Below are 20,352 nucleotides of genomic sequence, written 5' to 3' on the forward strand. Positions count from 1 at the left end.
ACAATCAAAAAAAGAGGTTAAAAGGCCCCACCCTTCCCGTGTGCCTCAGTTTCTGATTGTGTTTCCCCTACAGCGAAACAGTTTTTTATTTTTCACCTGACCTAAAGCCTGGGGCTGGTGGTCCCCCCCCCGGAGTCTAGACCACAGGTACTGGGTGCTTTTGGGTCTGGTCAAGGTGCTTTGCACTTTCCCGGGGGGTGTCCCTTCTTTATGGTCCAGGGAGGCTGAAAGTGCTAACTGAGAAGAGTGCCTCCCTGGACGCCAGAGCCTCCTAGCTAGCAGGGCTTCCCTAGTGCTCTGAGGCGGCCGTTCCTCTCTCCCCCCCCCCTGTCTTCCCTCCTACCTTACAGGGAGACTTCCCTCTCTGCAGCGTGGTGTTGGCTGGGCTGGGCGCCGCTCTGAGCGGCGCCATCACTTGCTGGGCGCGTATTGATGACGCGCACGACGTCGTGACGTCACTCCGCCCCTCCACTCGGCAAGATGGCGGCCTCCACCGGACGGATGCCGCATTTCGCTGCAGAGCACAGCAGAGGCAGAGCAACACGCAGCCGGGGAGAGAGAAGGGCCGGGCGCCCTCATCATGGAGGATCGTCTGATAGACCTGGCTGCTGAGGAGTCCACCCGGGGTGAGTCCTCCTTGTGTTCAGGGGGAATGGCTGCACTGCCCCCCCCCCCCCTTGTTGTAAAAACTCAGCTGTGAGAGTATGTTGCTAATGGGCCTTTCTATTTTACATTATGTTTTAGGAGAGGACCCTTCTGCCCAGGGGGAAGCCAGTAGATCTACTAAGCCCCCTAAAAAAATTAAGAAATGTGGGAATTGTAATGATAAACTCCCGACAGACTATAACAAGCCCTTTTGCTCCAAGTGTATCCTTAAACTAGCTGGGAAAGAGACTTCGCAAATCATGAAGGATTTTCTTTCTGTGCAGTCGGAAATGCTTGCCACTCTCAAAGATTTTAAATCCTCCTTGAAAAGTAGGGAGTCTGATCCCCCTGTGCCTGGTCCTTCGTCCCAGGAGGGATCCACTTCTGCGCGGCTGGGTTCCCGCCAGCGAACTAGGAAGTCTCCTTCCTCTGACTCCGAGGATTCTGAGGTTACTCTTCAGGACGAGGGCCTGGTGGAAAGCCAGGCGGAGGAAGAGGACGAGGATGCCAGGTCAGGAAAATATATATTTTCCGCGGATGATATGGAGGGTCTTCTTGCAGCCATTTACGCCTCTGAGCAGATCCAACATCCAGCGGAGCAGGTTTCAGCCCAGGACAGGATGTATTTGGGTTTAATTAAGCCTCAGTCTAAGACTATCCCAGTGCATCAATCCCTCAAGGATATCATCCGGAGGGAATGGGCTGAGCCAGAAAAGAAACTTCCCAAATTTAAAACCTGGAAATGCCGCTGCCCCTTTAAAGATGAGGTGGAGGATACCTTTTTCAAAGTTCCCCGTCTTGACGCATCTTTAGCTCAGGTCTCTAGACAATCCGACCTCTCTTTTGAGGATGCAGGGAGTTTAAGGGATGCCATGGATAGGCGTGCTGATACCTCCCTCCGTAGAGCCTGGGAAGCCAATGCAGCCGCTTTGGGTCCTGCGTTAGCTTCAGCATGCGTCGCAAGGAACACTGCCGCTTGGACTTCCAGGCTGTTGGATCATCTAGCAAGTTCTTCCAAGTCTAGAGAAACTCAAGAGTCCCTCCAGGTTATCGGCAGTGCGGTAGCCTATTTGGCAGACGCAGCTATTGAGACAGTTCGCGCTTCAGCCAAGACTGGAGCACTTATCAATGCTTCTAGGAGAGCTGTCTGGTTGAAAACTTGGAGGGGCGACCTTGCGTCAAAAAACCGCTTGTGTGCTATTCCGTTTGAAGGTTCCCTCCTGTTCGGCACTGCATTAGATCAGGCCCTAGCGAGATCCTCTGAGAAAGGAAATAAGTTTCCCTCCAGACCTAGAGCAAATAGGGGGAAGTTTTTTCGTCCCAACCAGAGGAAAAACCCTCCTCCAGGGAAGAAATCGGCGCCCGGCAGGCGCTGGGGGTTTGGAAAAGATAAACCAAAGAGTGGGATCCTTTTTTCCAGCCCCAAGCCTGGTGAAAAGGATCCCAAGTGACGAGAGGGTAGGGGGCAGGCTCTCCAGGTTCCTTCCCGTTTGGGAGGAAATAACCAGGAGTCCTCACGTCCTTCAGATCATCAGGGAAGGTTACAGGCTAGAATTTCGCCAGTTTCCTCCCCCTATTTTTTTCCTCACACATCTACCAAGCGATCCTCGCAAAGCCGCTGGACTTTCCCAGAACGTTGCCAGCCTGGCCGAACAGGGAGTCATAGTCCCAGTCCCTCCAAATCAAGAGGGCCAGGGAGTATACTCCCATATTTTTGTCGTTCCCAAACCATCCGGGAAATTCAGATTGATCATCAATCTCAGACCCCTGAACGTTCATCTTCAATACAAAAAATTTCGTATGGAGAATGTTTACAGTCTCAGGGGCCTCTTGTTAGAGGGCGTGTTTATGGTGACAATAGACTTGAGGGATGCTTACCTTCACGTCCCTATTTGTCCGGATCACCAGAAATTCCTCAGATTCGCCCTCACCTCTGCCCAAGGAGTTCAACACTGGCAGTTCTCGGCCCTCCCCTTCGGACTGGCTTCCAGTCCGAGGGTGTTTACGAAGGTCCTGGCAGAGGTGATGGCTTTTCTACATTTAAAGGGGATCTCCCTCGTCCCTTACTTGGACGACCTTTTGCTCTTCAACCTAAGTCGGGATCAGCTCCTTTTGGACCTGGCCACTGTCATAACCACCCTGGAATCCCTTGGTTGGATCGTGAACAAGGAGAAGTCTTCTCTCCTTCCAGAACAAAGGAAGATGTACCTAGGTTTTCTTATAGACTCCCTAGAAAGGAAGCTTGTCTTAACCCAAGACAAAGCACAGGGTCTTATGACAGCGGTCAGGTCCCTAGTAGCGGCTGTAGATTCCTCTTTCAGAGAAATCATGAGGTTGTTGGGACGGATGACTTCGTGCATCCCGGCAGTTCCTTGGGCCCAACTCCACTCAAGGCCCCTGCAGGCCTTCCTTCTCTCATCTTGGGGGGGAACGGAAGAGACGTTGGATACCAGGGTCAGTATCCCGGTTCCAGTAAAAGACACCTTACAGTGGTGGCTGTTTCCACAGAACCTTTTAAAGGGTCGTCTGTGGAGTCAGGTCAACCCGATCAAAGTCACTACAGATGCCAGCAGCTGGGGTTGGGGAGCCCATACGGAGGAACTTCGAGCCCAGGGTTCTTGGAATCCCCAGCAAAGGCGGGCTTCTTCCAACTACCGGGAGTTATTGGCGGTTGGGGAGGCTCTGGAAGCCTTCGAGGAGAGAATTCAGGGCCGAGAGGTCCTAGTTCTCTCCGACAACGCGACTACGATCGCCTTTCTCAACCGGCAAGGAGGCACCAGGTCACACTCTCTCCTAGCCCTCTCCCTGAGGATCCTAAGTTGGGTAGAACAGAGGGTGCCCTCTCTTCTAGCAGTCCATATAAGAGGGACCCTCAATCTGGAGGCCGATTTTCTGAGCCGCCAGCCCATCCTTCAGGGGGAATGGGAATTATGCCCGGAGACCTTCAGCTGGATTTGCCAACAGCTCGGTCGCCCAGAAGTAGACCTCTTTGCGTGCAAGGGGAACAAAAAGGTGAACAGGTTCTTTTCCCTCTCCCGAGAGCAGGGTTCACTGGGGGTGGATGCGTTGGCTCAGCCCTGGAGATTCCGGTTGGCCTACGCCTTTCCCCCCTTGAATCTCATGCCAAGGGTTCTGCAAAAATTGAACGCCTCAGACACCAACCTGATTTTAATCGCACCTTGGTGGCCCAAGAGGTCCTGGTTCCCCACCCTGAAACATTGGGCTCTAGCTCCTCCGCTTCCTCTCCCTCTCCGAGCGGGTCTTCTGCGGCAAGGGCCGGTCTCTCATCCGAATCCAAAGTTCTTCAGCCTGACGGCATGGCTCTTGAGAGGTGGAACCTGCAGCAGAGAGGCTGTTCGGAAAAGGTGATAGGAACCCTGTTGGCTAGTCGCAAGAAAGTCACCAGACTCATCTATGCGAGAATTTGGGGGGTCTTTTCGCGCTGGTGCTCCGCGAAACAGATCTCCTGCCCTGACATCCCCGCCATCCTGGATTTCCTCCAGGATGGGGTGGACCTAGGCTTAGCCACTAAGACCTTGAGAGTCCAAGTTACGGCCTTGTCCTATTTTTTGGACAGGAGCCTTTCTGGGGATCCTCTTATTAGGAGGTTTCTGACAGCTAGGGACAGACTTTCCCCTATACAAGTGTCTAGAATTCCCCCTTGGGACCTCTCCCTAGTCTTGAATCGGCTATCTAAGGCACCATTCGAACCTATAGATAGTATTCCAATTAAATTACTTTCATTTAAATTTACTTTTTTGTTGGCTATCACGTCTGCCAAAAGAGTTGGAGACATGCATGCTTTTTCCATTAAGGAACCCTTTCTTCGGGTTTTTGAAGACAGGGTGGTACTGAGTCAGGATCCTCTGTACCTGCCCAAAGTGGCAACTAAATTCCACAGATCCCAGGAGGTAGTCCTCCCTTCATTTTGCGCAGATCCCAAGAATGAGAAGGAGGCTACTTTTCATTGCTTGGACGTAAGACGTTGTCTTTTGATTTATTTAGAGAGGGTAAGTGAGTTTAGGAATTCCCCTCATCTTTTGGTTAATTTTTCTGGTCAGAAAAAGGGTCAGCAGGCAACGAAAGCTTCTATATCCAGATGGATCAGGCAGGCTATTTCTTTATCCTACACCTTAGCGGGTAGGCCAGTTCCTGTTATCAAGGCCCATTCCACCCGATCACTGGCAGCCTCCTGGGCAGAAAGAGCAGGAGCTTCCATAGAACAGATATGTAAAGCGGCGACCTGGTCAAGCCAGAATACGTTCGTCAGACATTACAGAGTCTAACTGCTGTCACCGCAAGATCTGATGTTTGGTAGGAAGGTCCTACAGACGGTGGTCCCGCCCTAAGGTAGGCCCGAAGATTGCTTGTTTTTCTCTCAGCGTGCCGTCCTGGAAGACGAGGGAGAAATGACCAGTTACACTTACCGGTAGCTGGATTTCTACGATGTCTTACAGGACGGCAGGCCTACTTCCCTCCCTGTTATTTACTGCTATCCGGAGTTATTTTTTGTTAGGTCCTAGGACCGTGTTCTAATAGCGGTTACTTATCTACAAACTGAGGCACACGGGAAGGGTGGGGCCTTTTAACCTCTTTTTTTGATTGTGTTTCCTGTCAGGTGGCCAGTCTACTCTCAGCGTGCCGTCCTGTAAGACATCGTAGAAATCCAGCTACCGGTAAGTGTAACTGGTCATTTCCCGACGTGCATTGCGGCAAATGACGTCGCAAGGACGTCATTTGCTTCAAAGTGAACGTGAATGGCGTCCAGCGCCATTCACGATTCACTTAAGCAAATGACGTTAAATTTTAAATTTGCGACGCGGGAAAGACGGGTATACGTAGCATTGGCTGCCCCTGCTAATAGGGGCAGCCTTATGCAAAAACCGACGTACGCAAATGACGTAAACTGCGTACGCAGGGCTCGCGTAGGGTTGTGAATCGGCGTTAGTATGCAATTTGCATACTATACGCTGACCACTACGGGAACGCCACCTAGTGGCCTGCGTAAGAATGCAGCCTAAGATATGACGGCATAAGGAGCCTTATGCCAGTCATTTCTTAGGCTGCTGTCGGCGTATCGAGGTTCCTGAATCAGGAGCATTCAAAACGCCGGGGCAAGTAAGCAATTGCGCTGCGTAACTCTGGTTACGCAAACGCAATTGCTCTCTGAATCTGGGCCATTGTATTTTCTTCACTCTACAACTGGTTTAAAGGTACTGTCTAATGCCTTGTACCCACGACCGGTTTTCCCATCGGGAAAACTGAGCTGTGACAGGAGTTCTAGCACAGTGCTAGGACTCCTGTTTTGGAGGTGACAGGGTCAATAAAGAGAACATGTCATCTCCAATTGCTATCACACAGGGAATTGTTTTCTCCTGTGTGATAGCAAAAAAGTTAGGTGAATTTTTTTTTATAAAAAATAAAGAAATAATAAGAAATAATAATTAAATTAATAAAATAAAAAAAGTAAAGAATAAGAAAAATAATAAGAAAAATAATAAGGAACATTTTTAAAAAGAAAGCGACAAGCTACAAATAAATAAAAATAAAAAAAGTGATAAAAAGGTAAAAAAACAAACAAAACATATTTGAACTAACCGTGCCGCACATTCTCCATTGATTTGGGGGGGGGGGGGGTTTGGTTGGTGGTTTGGATGGTGTTCTCTTCACACCATCCAAGTTCATCGTTCCAATAAAACCCTAAAAAGACACCCTGATGCCTCGTACACACGACCGTGTTTCTCGGCGGTAAAAAGTCCGCCGGGAAACACGAGAGGAAAACCGAGAACCTGCTCGGTAACTTTTCCCCCCTACACACGACCGGGTTTCCCGACAGGAAATGTGCCATGAGAGCTTTGGTCGGGAATCCCGGCCGTGTGTATGCTCCACCGCAATGTTTCCCATAGGAAAACTGCCGGGAATCCTGGCAGGAAAAAAGAAAACATGTTCTCATTTTTTCCCCCCGCAGTTTTTCCGACAGGAATGGAGTCCTGCCCAGAGGGATCTCCTCTGGGCAGGACTAGACCCAGGAACTCTGCTGTTTCTTGCTTCAGGCCCCAGACTATTTGTGGGCTCCCAACCACCTACTGAGCACACCTCCCCAGGGATTGGCTGGAGTCCCATTAATATCCAGGTTGCTCACTCTGTTCTTCCTCCTACTATAATTCTAGAATCCTCTAAAATACAGGGGGAAGCAAGCAGAGCATCAGCCTGTGAGACTGAGCAGACCTGAATAATCAAACCCTGCTCCACCGAATACAGAGGAGCTAACTGCATTTGCCTAACAATCTACACTACTCTAGGAAGAAACTACAGGACATAAGCGGATATGAGGGGCCAGATTCACAAAGAGATACGACGGTGTATTATCTCCTGATATCTACAGATACACCATCGTATCTCTGACTTACACTGGTCCTATCTATGCGCCTGATTCATAGAATCAGTTACGCATAGATAGGGCTAGATCCGACAGTGTTACACTGTGTTACACTGTCGGATCTTTTTTTCAATTTAAAAATGGCGCCGGGGGCGTTCCCGCTGATTTACGATAAATAATATGTAAATCAGCGAGATACGCAAATTCACGAACGTATGCGGACCCGTCGCAGTGTTCTTACGTCGTTTCCGTAGCAGTTTTCTGTCGTATACTTACCCTTTCTTTTATCAGGCACAGCCAATGTTAAGTATAGCCGACGTTCCCGCGTTGAATTTAAATTTTTTAACGTCGTTTGCGTAAGTCGTTCTCGAATACGGACGGACGTCGTTTACGTAAGCGTCGCAACCACTGACGTCCTAGCGACGTCAGTGGGAGCAATGCACGTCGGGAAATTTCGCGGACGGCACCTGCACATTTAAATCGGCGCGGGAACGCGCCTGATTTAAATATGACACTCCCCTAGCCGCGGAATTTGAATTCCGCTGGGGGATTTAGGATCCGCCGCCGCAAGTTTGGAGGTAAGTGGTTTGTGAATTAGCCACTTGCCTCCTAAACTTGCGGGAGCGGATCTTAATTCACGTAGATCGAGCGGATCTATAGATCTGCTGCGCTACGTGAATCTGGCCCACTGTATATAAGTTGTATTTAATGCACAGAGTCTTTTTTTTTAGTTTAAGGGTTTTAGTGTAAGAGACTGGGTGATAGGGCTAATATGAGATGGGGGGGGGGGGCATTCATTTCTGTGTGGCCCCAGGCCTCTAATACAACTGCTGAGGTCATGGCACAGATCCTGAGCGGACTGTCTGGTAGTGCGGCCCCTTTCTCAGAAACTTCAGTTTGTGCAGAAAAGTAATTACTGGATTTCGAGAGGATCAAACAGAAATCAGGTTAGTGAGGACAGTGGGTGGGCGGAGGGCATGGCGCAGCACGGGTAACCAGGCAGCAAGGGCAGAAACCTGCAAACTGCATTCCTGGGGGCACCGCCGGCCACAGAACCCGGCCCGCCATGAAATTAGTGTAATATTCTGTTCCCAGAGAGCGGGATTAAATATTCACACTTGGTTAAAGGAGAAATGCAGACAAGAAACTGCGGGAGCAAAATAATACGGGAAAAGTTACTTTTCAGGAGAACTGAATCTTCCTTATGTCCCGGGTTCAACAAGAACATAACAAACACATTTCCATGTGGGATTTTTATAGAAGGCTATACAAGGTGACACACAGAAATAGAGAAAGAGGTCATGACATATCTTAAAAGAGCACTCTAGGCAAACATCACTGTTTAGCTTAATGGTTATAATTCCCATTCTGGTATTTATGGGCCAGATTCACAGAAGAGATACGACGGCGTATCTCCTGATACGCCGTCGTATCTCTGTGATCCGCCCGTCCTAACTATGCGGCTGATTCATAGAATCAGTTACGCATCGATAGCCAAAAGATCCGACAGGTGTAATGGACTTACACTGTCGGATCTTAAGGATGCAATTCTAGGCCGGCCGCTAGGTGGCGAGGCCATTGCGGTCGGCGTAGAATATCCAAATGACTAGTTACGGCGATTCCCGAACGTCCGCGCTGCCCCTCGATCTAACTTTACGTTGTTTCCGCCGAGATACGCCGCGTAAAATTAGGGCTGAGCCCTAGGTGTTCTAAGCCATGTTAAGTATGGCCATCGTTCCCGCGTCGAAATTTAAAAAATCACGTCGTTTGTATAAGTCGTCCGTGAATGGCGCTGGACGCCATTTACGTTAACGTCTAAACAAATGACGTCCGTGCGACGTCATTTAGCGCAATGCACGTCGGGTAATTTACCCGACGGAGCATGCGCAGTACGTTTGGCGCGGGAACGTGCCTAATTTAAATGGTGCCCGCCCCATTTGAATTGGGCGGGCTTGCGCCGAGCGCATTTACGTTACACCGCCGCAAGTTTAAAGGTAAGATTTTTGAGAATCAGGCACTTACGCTGTAAACCTGCGGCGGTGTAACGTAAATGGGATACGTTACACCGCCGTGGAGTAACGTAAATCTATGTGAATCTGGCCCTATGTTCCCAAACCCACTTTCCTTCAGAATGCCCAATAAATAAATCAAAATTTCCAGCAAAAAAAAAACACATAAATGGTTAGAGTTACGTTCTCCTTTAACCCTTTGTCGCTGGATCAGGACAACGTTGGAGCAGGAAGCCGGGAACGAGTGGATTATCACTGCTGGAGTTTTTTTTTTTTATTAATAAAGGATTTTATTCTACGGTGTCTGTGTTTTTTTTTTTTAAACTATTTACACTTCCTTCGTGAAATGGTAGAGGTACAGTGTACCCCATTACCAATTCACATAGGGGGGGGCAGGATCTGGGGATCCCCTTTGTTAAAGGGGTCTTCCAGGTTCTGATAAGCTCCCCGCCCGCAGACCCCCACAACCACCGGGCAAGGGTTGTGGGGATGAGGCCCTTGTCCCCATCAACATGGATATTAAGGGGAACCCCACGTCATTTTTTTTTTAAATTGACGGCGGGGTTCCCCTTAATATCCATATCAGACCTGAAGGGCCTGTTAATGGAATTTGGGGGGACCCCCAGCTTTTTTATTTTTATTTTTTATGAATGAATCAACTCTGTAATTGCCAGAGTCGACAATTCATTAGAGCCGCAAGTCCGGTTTTAAATGCCTTCTTTCCTTTAAGAAATGACACTTTGTGCAGGGACAGTTCTATGTACTGGAAACATGCGCTTTTTCACATGCTGACTTTACACCCCCCCCTAGGTACGAAATTTAATGTAATATTACACTTTTATTGTTTCACTTTTAGCATTATTAAATTCACTGCTCCTGAAAAAACGGCCGTTTTTAAAACTTTTTTTTGCATTGATACATGTTTCCTGGGGCAGGACCCAGGTCCCCAAACACTTTTTAGGACAATAAATTGCATATTAGCCTTTAAAATTAACACTTTAGATTTCAAATGTTCGAGTCCCATAGACTTTAACGGGGTTCTAAAGTTCACACAAACTTTTGGTGTGTTCACAAGTTCTGATGCGAACCGAACAGGGGGGTGTTCGGCTCATCCTTAGTGACACACAGTCAGGAGGACTGGGAAGGCATGCCTGAGAGCCTGGGACATTGCAGTCTGGGATGGGTGTCGAGCCAGTGGAGTGGACTGTGGTGGCATGGGCAGTGGAGAGGGGCAGCTGCAGCCAGAAGGGCTGGCAGGGCCTTAAGAGGGGATCAGTAGCCACGTGGGATAGCTAGCAGCATCCCCCTTATTTGAATTCAATTTTTTCACTCAGTCTTTTCACTTCTTTTTCCTCTATTTTAGAGGTTATATATCATTTTTTTCTTCACTTGTGAGTGGGTTTAGCGAAGAGTTTTTTCCTTTTTTTAGCATTGGGGCTACCTTCTTTTTTGCTACTCCATAAGGGCCTGCGGTCCCTGCCTGCAAAGGGCATTTGCTTTAGGCCTGTCTGAGCCAGTGTCAGGCCTGCATTTCAGTCCTAGCTGCATATCTCCCAACATTTTGGGATGGGAATGAAGGACACCGACAGTACTAGCAAATGTATGTAGGCATAGAACATGCCCCCTGCCACACCCCTCTTAAAGGAGAATTACCTCAAAAAAAGGTTAATTAAATCCACAAGTGCTTTTTTTTTTACCACTACTATTCCTTTATAATGGCTTTTAAAATTTACAAATGCAGCAATTTAGAATTTGGATGAAAGGTTTAGCACTGGGAAACACATTTTGAAAGATAAAAAGTGCATTTTTTATACATCTATATAGATCAGACCAAAATGAGGGACACATGAGAAGGAATGAAGGACAGTACTTCCGAATCAGGGACAGTCCCTCGAAATCAGGGACAGTTGCGAGCTATGTAGCTGGTCCTGGGAGTGATAGTCTGCAAGCAAGTTTGTGCTGGAGGAAGAAGTGAAGTTGTATATACTGGAAATGTATATAGTTTTCAGTCCCTACACAATGGCGTCCCTAGGGGGGGGCCAGAGGGGGCCCTGACCCATGCTAATGTCACCAGCAGTACGTCCTAATAGACTGCCACCGCTGCCAAGGAGACAGATACCAGACCAGCGCTGTCAATAGCAGGGACAGGACAGCTGGGGAACCCCACAGTGGCAGAACACCAGGGCCCCGTGGCAAGACAACCTTTGCAACCCTGATAGTTCTCCCACTGCTTTGGACCCTTATATTTTCTTGGTGTGCTGGTGACATATATGTCTTGTTTTCTGCCACCCTGGGGGGGGGGGGGCCCAGTATAGTAGGAAGGGAGCTCACTGCAGAACATGTGAAAGGGCCCGTTGTGGGATCGTAGTTAATATATAATTGCATTTTATAGTTGGCCCCCCTACTTTTGTTTTTGTTTTATCAGAATGTCCCCATCAGTGTCTTATCAGAGTGTCCCCGTCAGTGTCTTATCAGAGTGTCCCCATCAGTGTCTTATCAGAGTGTCCCCATCAGTGTCTTATCAGAGTGTCCCCGTCAGTGTCTTATCAGAGTGTCCCCATCAGTGTCTTATCAGAGTGTCCCCATCAGTGTCTTATCAGTGTGTCCTTGTCAGTGTCTTATCAGAGTGTCCCCATCAGTGTCTTATCAGAGTGTCCCCATCAGTGTCTTATCAGAGTGTCCCCGTCAGTGTCTTATCAGAGTGTCCCCATCAGTGTCTTATCAGAGTGTCCCCGTCAGTGTCTTATCAGAGTGTCCCCGCCAGTGTCTCATCAGAGTGTCCCCGTCAGTGTCTTATCAGACTGTCAGTGTCTTATCAGAGTGTCCCCGTCAGTGTTTTATCAGAGTGTCCCCGTCAGTGTCTTATCAGAGTGTCCCCGCCAGTGTCTTATCAGAGTGTCCCCATCAGTGTCTTATCAGAGTGTCCCCATCAGTGTCTTATCAGAGTGTCCCCGTCAGTATCTTATCAGAGTGTCCCCGTCAGTGTCTTATCAGAGTGTCCCCGTCAGTGTTTTATCAGTGTCCCCGTCAGTGTTTTATCAGCGTGTCCCCATCAGTGTCTTATCAGAGTGTCCCCATCAGTGTCTTATCAGAGTGTCCCCATTAGTGTCTTATCAGAGTGTCCCCGTCAGTGTCTTATCAGAGTGTCCCCGTCAGTGTCTTATCAGAGTGTCCCCGTCAGTGTCTGATCAGAGTGTCCCCGTCAGTGTCTGATCAGAGTGTCCCTGTCAGTGTCTTATCAAAGTGTCCCCGTCAGTGTCTTATCAGAGTGTCCCCGTCAGTGTCTTATCAGAGTGTCCCCGTCAGTGTTTTATCAGAGTGTCCCCATCAGTGTCTTATCAGAGTGTCCCCGTCAGTGTCTTATCAGAGTGTCCCCGTCAGTGTTTTATCAGTGTCCCCGTCAGTGTTTTATCAGCGTGTCCCCATCAGTGTCTTATCAGAGTGTCCCCATCAGTGTCTTATCAGAGTGTCCCCATTAGTGTCTTATCAGAGTGTCCCCGTCAGTGTCTTATCAGAGTGTCCCTGTCAGTGTTTTATCAGTGTCCCCATCAGTGTTTTATCAGCGTGTCCCCATTAGTGTCTTATCAGAGTGTCCCCATCAGTGTCTTATCAGTGTGTCCTTGTCAGTGTCTTATCAGAGTGTCCCCGTCAGTGTCTGATCAGAGTGTCCCTGTCAGTGTCTTATCAAAGTGTCCCCGTCAGTGTCTTATCAGAGTGTCCCCGTCAGTGTCTTATCAGAGTGTCCCCGTCAGTGTCTTATCAGAGTGTCCCCGTCAGTGTCTTATCAGAGTGTCCCCATCAGTGTTTTATCAGAGTGTCCCCATTAGTGTCTGATCAGAGTGTCCCTGTCAGTGTCTTATCAGAGTGTCCCCATCAGTGTCTTATCAGAGTGTCCCCATCAGTGTCTTATCAGAGTGTCCCCGTCAGTGTCTTATCAGAGTGTCCCCGTCAGTGTCTTATCAGAGTGTCCCCATCAGTGTCTTATCAGAGTGTCCCCATCAGTGTCTTATCAGAGTGTCCCCATCAGTGTCTTATCAGAGTGTCCCCATTAGTGTCTTATCAGAGTGTCCCCGTCAGTGTCTTATCAGAGTGTCCCTGTCAGTGTTTTATCAGTGTCCCCATCAGTGTTTTATCAGCGTGTCCCCATTAGTGTTTTATCAGCGTGTCCCCATTAGTGTTTTATCAGCGTGTCCCCGTCAGTGTTTTATATTTCAACAACATTTAACCTACTGATGCCTCAATTAATGTAATTTTATTGGTAACTATTTTTATTTTTGAAACTCACCATACCAATAGCTGCTGCATCCCCCCCCCCCTAGGCTTATACTCGAGTCAATACGTTTTCCCATTTTTTGGGGGTAAAATTGGGTGCCTCGGCGTATATTCGAGTATATACGGTAAACTTTTTGTGGTTACTTCTCCTTTAAAAGGGGTGTGTCGGGGGGGTGTCCTATGCCTGCATACTTTTGCAAGTAGGTGTCCCTCATTCCCATCTCAAAATGTTGGGAGGTGTGAAATGATCTCGGGGCCAAACACCCAGTACTTTTTGAGTCCATTTAGAAAAATTAGGGACCAGTAGAAGTTTTTGGACCTTCTAGGAATAGACTCCAGAAGGTTTGGATGCTGCGCTATTCCAGGCGTCCAACATTGGATCATAACCGTTTCCTCTTTTTTGTTTAATTTCATGGAAAGCGATTTTGGTTTTTCTTGAGAAGAACCTTTGTGTAGGTGGAGCCAAAGTCCTGTAAGTAATTTCAGCGCTTTCTGAAAGTGAAACCTTGTGTAGGTTTATTGGGCTTCACTCCTTTTACTAGAAATGTTTCTTTATTTCGCTCTCGTCGGGCTGGAAGCCGAGTTCATGCATATTTAGAGCAGGTGTCTCCAATTACTGCTGTTAGGGTCCAGGGAGAGGGACGACATATGCGGACGTTTACTTTCATCTGGCCTTCCCTCGCCTTCAGGCCTGTCCTTCCACTGGGCAGCGTCGGAGCTAGGGTGACCACATTTCCAAACTGCCATTCAGGGACCCCCCCCCCCCCCCCCCAAAAAAAAATAAGTTTTTTTACATATTTTTTTGCCAGTTTTGGGAGCAGGGGCGTATCATGAAATCAGCGGGCCCGTGACAGGGGACTGGGTGACAGGGGACTGGGTGACAGAGGGCTGGGTGACAGAGGGACAGAGGACTGGGTGACAGAGGACTGGGTGACAGAGGACTGGGTGACAGAGGACTGGGTGACGGGTGACAGGGTGACGGGTGACAGGGTGACGGGTGACAGGGTGACAGGGTGACAGGGGACAGGGGGACAGGGTGACAGGGGACAGGGTGACAGGGGACAGGGTGACAGAGGGCTGGGTGACAGAGGGCTGGGTGACAGAGGGCTGGGTGACAGGGGGCTGGGTGACAGGGGGCTGGGTGACAGAGGACTGGGTGACAGGGGGCTGGGTGACAGGGGGCTGGGTGACAGGGGGCTGGGTGACAGGGGGCTGGGTGACGGGACTGGGTGACAGAGGGCTGGGTGACAGAGGGCTGGGTGACAGGGGGACTGGGTGACAGAGGGACTGGGTGACAGAGGGACTGGGTGACAGAGGGACTGGGTGACAGAGTGACAGAGGGCTGGGTGACAGAGGGCTGGGTGACAGGGGGACTGGGTGACAGAGGGACTGGGTGACAGAGGGACTGGGTGACAGAGTGACTGGGTGACAGAGTGACTGGGTGACGGAGAGCTGGGTGACAGAGGAGCTGGGTGACGGAGAGCTGGGTGACAGAGTGACTGGGTGACAGAGTGACTGGGTGACAGAGTGACTGGGTGACAGAGTGACTGGGTGACAGAGGAGCTGGGTGACAGAGGAGCTGGGTGACAGAGGAGCTGGGTGACGGAGAGCTGGGTGACGGAGGGACAGGGTGACAGGGTGACAGAGGGACTGGGTGACAGAGTGACTGGGTGACAGAATGACTGGGTGACAGAGGGACTGGGTGACAGAGGGACTGGGTGACGGAGAGCTGGGTGACGGAGAGCTGGGTGACGGAGAGCTGGGTGACGGAGAGCTGGGTGACGGAGAGCTGGGTGACAGAGGGACAGGGTGACAGAGGGACTGGGTGACAGAGTGACTGGGTGACAGAGTGACTGGGTGACAGAGGAGCTGGGTGACGGAGAGCTGGGTGACGGAGAGCTGGGTGACGGAGAGCTGGGTGACGGAGAGCTGGGTGACAGAGGGACAGGGTGACAGAGGGACTGGGTGACAGAGGGACTGGGTGACAGAGGGACTGGGTGACAGAGGGACTGGGTGACAGAGGAGCTGGGTGACAGAGGAGCTGGGTGACGGAGAGCTGGGTGACAGAGGGACAGGGTGACAGAGTGACTGGGTGACAGAGGGACAGAGTGACAGAGGAGCTGGGTGACAGAGGAGCTGGGTGACAGAGGAGCTGGGTGACGGAGAGCTGGGTGACGGAGAGCTGGGTGACGGAGGGACAGGGTGACAGGGTGACAGAGGGACTGGGTGACAGAGTGACTGGGTGACAGAGTGACTGGGTGACAGAGGGACTGGGTGACAGAGGGACTGGGTGACAGAGGGACTGGGTGACGGAGAGCTGGGTGACGGAGAGCTGGGTGACGGAGAGCTGGGTGACGGAGAGCTGGGTGACAGAGGGACTGGGTGACAGAGGGACTGGGTGACAGAGGGACTGGGTGACAGAGGGACTGGGTGACAGAGGGACTGGGTGACAGAGGGACTGGGTGACAGAGGAGCTGGGTGACGGAGAGCTGGGTGACAGAGGGACAGGGTGACAGAGTGACTGGGTGACAGAGTGACTGGGTGACAGAGGGACTGGGTGACAGAGGGACTGGGTGACAGAGGAGCTGGGTGACGGAGGAGCTGGGTGACAGAGGAGCTGGGTGACGGAGAGCTGGGTGACGGAGAGCTGGGTGACGGAGAGCTGGGTGACAGAGGGACAGGGTGACAGAGGGACAGGGTGACAGAGGGACAGAGTGACAGAGGGACAGAGTGACAGAGGGACTGGGTGACAGAGGGACTGGGTGACAGAGGGACTGGGTGACAGAGGGACTGGGTGACAGAGGAGCTGGGTGACGGAGAGCTGGGTGACGGAGAGCTGGGTGACGGAGAGCTGGGTGACGGAGAGCTGGGTGACAGAGGGACTGGGTGACAGAGGGACTGGGTGACAGAGGGACTGGGTGACAGAGTGACAGAGGGCTGGGTGACAGAGGGCTGGGTGACAGGGGGACTGGGTGACAGAGGGACTGGGTGACAGAGGGACTGGGTGACAGAGGGACTGGGTGACAGAGTGACTGGGTGACGGAGAGCTGGGTGACGGAGAGCTGGGTGACAGAGGGACAGGGTGACAGAGGGACAGGGTGACAGAGGGACTGGGTGACAGAGGGACTGGGTGACAGAGGGACTGGGTGACAGAGGGACTGGGTGACAGAGGGACTGGGTGACAGAGGAGCTGGGTGACAGAGGAGCTGGGTGACGGAGAGCTGGGTGACAGAGGGACAGGGTGACAGAGTGACTGGGTGACAGAGGAGCTGGGTGACAGAGGAGCTGGGTGACAGAGGAGCTGGGTGACGGAGAGCTGGGTGACGGAGAGCTGGGTGACGGAGAGCTGGGTGACGGAGGGACAGGGTGACAGGGTGACAGAGGGACTGGGTGACAGAGTGACTGGGTGACAGAGTGACTGGGTGACAGAGTGACTGGGTGACAGAGGGACTGGGTGACGGAGAGCTGGGTGACGGAGAGCTGGGTGACGGAGAGCTGGGTGACGGAGAGCTGGGTGACGGAGAGCTGGGTGACAGAGGGACAGGGTGACAGAGGGACTGGGTGACAGAGGGACTGGGTGACAGAGTGACTGGGTGACAGAGGGACTGGGTGACAGAGGGACTGGGTGACAGAGGAGCTGGGTGACGGAGAGCTGGGTGACAGAGGGACAGGGTGACAGAGTGACTGGGTGACAGAGTGACTGGGTGACAGAGGGACTGGGTGACAGAGGGACTGGGTGACAGAGGGACTGGGTGACAGAGGGACTGGGTGACAGAGGAGCTGGGTGACGGAGAGCTGGGTGACGGAGAGCTGGGTGACAGAGGGACAGGGTGACAGAGGGACAGGGTGACAGAGGGACAGGGTGACAGAGGGACAGAGTGACAGAGGGACTGGGTGACAGAGGGACTGGGTGACAGAGGGACTGGGTGACAGAGGGACTGGGTGACAGAGGGACTGGGTGACAGAGGAGCTGGGTGACGGAGAGCTGGGTGACGGAGAGCTGGGTGACGGAGAGCTGGGTGACAGAGTGACTGGGTGACAGAGTGACTGGGTGACAGAGTGACTGGGTGACAGAGTGACTGGGTGACAGAGGGACTGGGTGACAGAGGGACTGGGTAGAGAGAGATTATACAGTCCAGATTACAATTTGCAGGGGCAGCAAAGGTGACAGAGAAAGGGGGGTGCACCATGCAACCCCCCCCCCCTCTCTCACTGTCACCTCTGCTGCCCCTGCAAATTGTAATCTGGACTGTATAATATCTCCCCCTATTGCATGGTCAACCCCCCCCCCTCCCCTGCACCTACCTTTTCTGCCCCTGCTCCAAGGATGGCCGGCGCCGCGGCGCAGCGGAAGTCGGGACTCGCGGGAGGTCGGGACTCAGGACGGGCGGCGGATCGAGTCCAGCTGAGCAACCGAGGCCTGGAGGGGAGGAGGAGGAGGTCTTGGTCTGTGCCGCTAACGGTGAGTGACTCACTGCCTGTTACGCTGCTGCTCTCTCTGCAGCAAGAACCGCGGCTGGCCGTTGGAGGAGGAGGAGATGGGGGTGGAGTCGGAGCCGCAGAGAGAGCGGGACACTGCGGTGACGTCACTGGTTGCTACACGCCAAGCGGGGCTTCCCTAGCAACCAGTGATTTAGAATCATTTAATTACAGCTGCAGCAGCGGCAGTGAGTGTGGCAGGCAGTTGATTCCGGGACTCTCCATTGTCCCGGTTTGAAGGCTCCCGGGACACGGGACAAAAGTGTATATTACGGGACGATCCCGGGCAAACCGGGACACGTGGTCACCCTAGTCGGAGCCCTCCCAGGGTTTGGAATGGGATTATACAGGACAACAAAAAAAAACCTTCTGCAAATCCTCTCATGGTGTTCAGTGTTTGGCCGGAGGCCAGGGCCGGAGCTGTGGGAAGTTGGCCTGCAGACCGATTTTTGTTTGAAACTACAGCAGTGAACACACAATGCGCTCAGAAGCTCCACAACTCCGCACATGACGTGAGGGGAACGTCACCGTAAGCAAAGATTTGAGGCAGGGGTAGGCAACCTTTGAGGGGTAGTAGGGTGACCACGTGTCCCGGATTGCCCGGGACAGTCCCGCATTCTGCAGGTCTGTCCCGGGCACCTTCACTCTGGGACAATACAGTGTCCCGGAATGAAACTGACACACAGGTCCCAGCATGAACCCCTCAGAGCTTAAGATGTGACACCCCCCCAAACTAGTGAAGAACTACAGGTCCCAGCATAGATCTGTGAAATCTATGGGGTCACACCCTTAGATCTCATGGGTTCATGCTGGGAGTTTCAAATTTGGGGGGGATGGGGGTCACATCTTTAGATATCATTGGTTCATGCTGGGATTTGTAGTCCTTTACTTTAGGGGGGTGTGACCTCCCCAAAGTTAAGGACTACAGGTCCCAGCATGCCCCCCCCCCCCCCCAGAGCTGAAGATGTGAGACCCCCTGCCCCCCAAATAGTGAAGAACTACAGGTCTCAGCATAAACCTGTGAAATCTATGGGATCACACCCTTAGATCTCAGGGGTTTCATGCTGGGTGTTGTAGTTCTTTAAATTGGGGGGGTTACATCTTTAGATATTAGGAGTTCATGCTGGGACTTGTAGTCCTTCACTTTTGGGCGGAATGTGACCCCCAAAAGTGAAGGACTACAGGTCCCACCATGAACCCCTCAGAGCTGAAGATGCGACCCCCCCCCCCCCCAACTAGTGAAGAACTACAGGTCCCAGGATGAACCGGTGAAAACCATGGGGGGGGGGGGTCACATATTTTTTTTATAAAAAGTTATCTTTTTTTAGGAAGGGGGGGGGGGTGTCCCTGAATGGCAGTTTGGAAATGTGGTCACCCTAAGTGGTAGAGATCTACTTGATCAAAATAAATGAGATGAAAGATCACTGGGGATCAGTGTTGCCAAACCGTCCGTATTTTTACGGACAGTCTGTAAAAACGGGCACTTTTTCCCCTGTCCGTAAATGTCCGGGAATGTGCCAGTAAAAATAGCCGAGGTCGGTTCGGCTCCGGAGCTAGCCGAGCTGAGCATATGCTGTATTCGGGCGGCGGGGGGGGGGCGGATTACACAGAGGCTGTGCCGCGCGGCGCCGGCGAGTGATGTATAAGGACATGCCGCTCCTGCTCCATTGCTGTGCTCCTCCGACAGTGGTGGGCCGTCCATAGGGGGCGCCCGGGCGCCGCCGCCCCCCCCCCCCCCTCCTGTAGTCATAAAAAAAAAAGGCCTCGTACAGACGAGCGGACCTGTCCGCTGAAAACGATCCACGGACCGTTTTCATCGGACATGTCTGCTGGCAGAATTTGGTCTGATGGTTGTACACACCATCAAACCAAAATCCCCGCTGACAGAATACGCGGTGACGTGGCGGCGACGATGACGCGGCGACGTGCGCGAACCCAGAAGTTCAATGCTTCCACGCATGCATCGAATCACTTCAACGTCATGCGCGGGTTCTCGGGCCAGCGAACATGTCTGACGGACCAGTTTCAGCGGACATGTTCGGTCGTGTGTACGAGGCCTAAGGCTTTTAAAAATTTGTTTTGCAGCGCCGCGCAAATAACATACACCCATGCATTGCATGTTATTGTGGCCGCCTATTCAGATAACCGGACATTGGGCGCCGATTATCTGAATAAGGACAGCTGGTTGGCTGTGTGGAAGTGCCTATCAGAGCCAGCGACTTTCCCAGTACAGCCCTTCAGCTCCCGGATGTCTTATCCTCGGAACGTAGTGAGCTACGTCCCTTGGATAAGACTGACGGCCGTCTCAGCCAATCAGGTTCACTGATTCTGGTTATCAGTAACCTGATTGGCTGAAGCGTCATCGAGGGCGGCAGAAGACATCGAGGGACCGTGGAAGGAGGATGGCGAACCCCAGAAAGGTAAGTGCCGGGCGGGAGGGGGGGGGGCAATCTGACTGGCAGCAATTTACAGGGCACAGTGGGGACAATTGATGTGGGGACAATTGATGTGGGCACAGTGGGGACAATTGATGTGTGCACAGTGGGGACAATTGATGTGGGCACAGTG

This window comes from Rana temporaria, chromosome 4, assembly GCF_905171775.1.
Source record: "Rana temporaria chromosome 4, aRanTem1.1, whole genome shotgun sequence".
In the NCBI taxonomy this organism is placed as follows: Eukaryota; Metazoa; Chordata; class Amphibia; order Anura; family Ranidae; genus Rana; species Rana temporaria.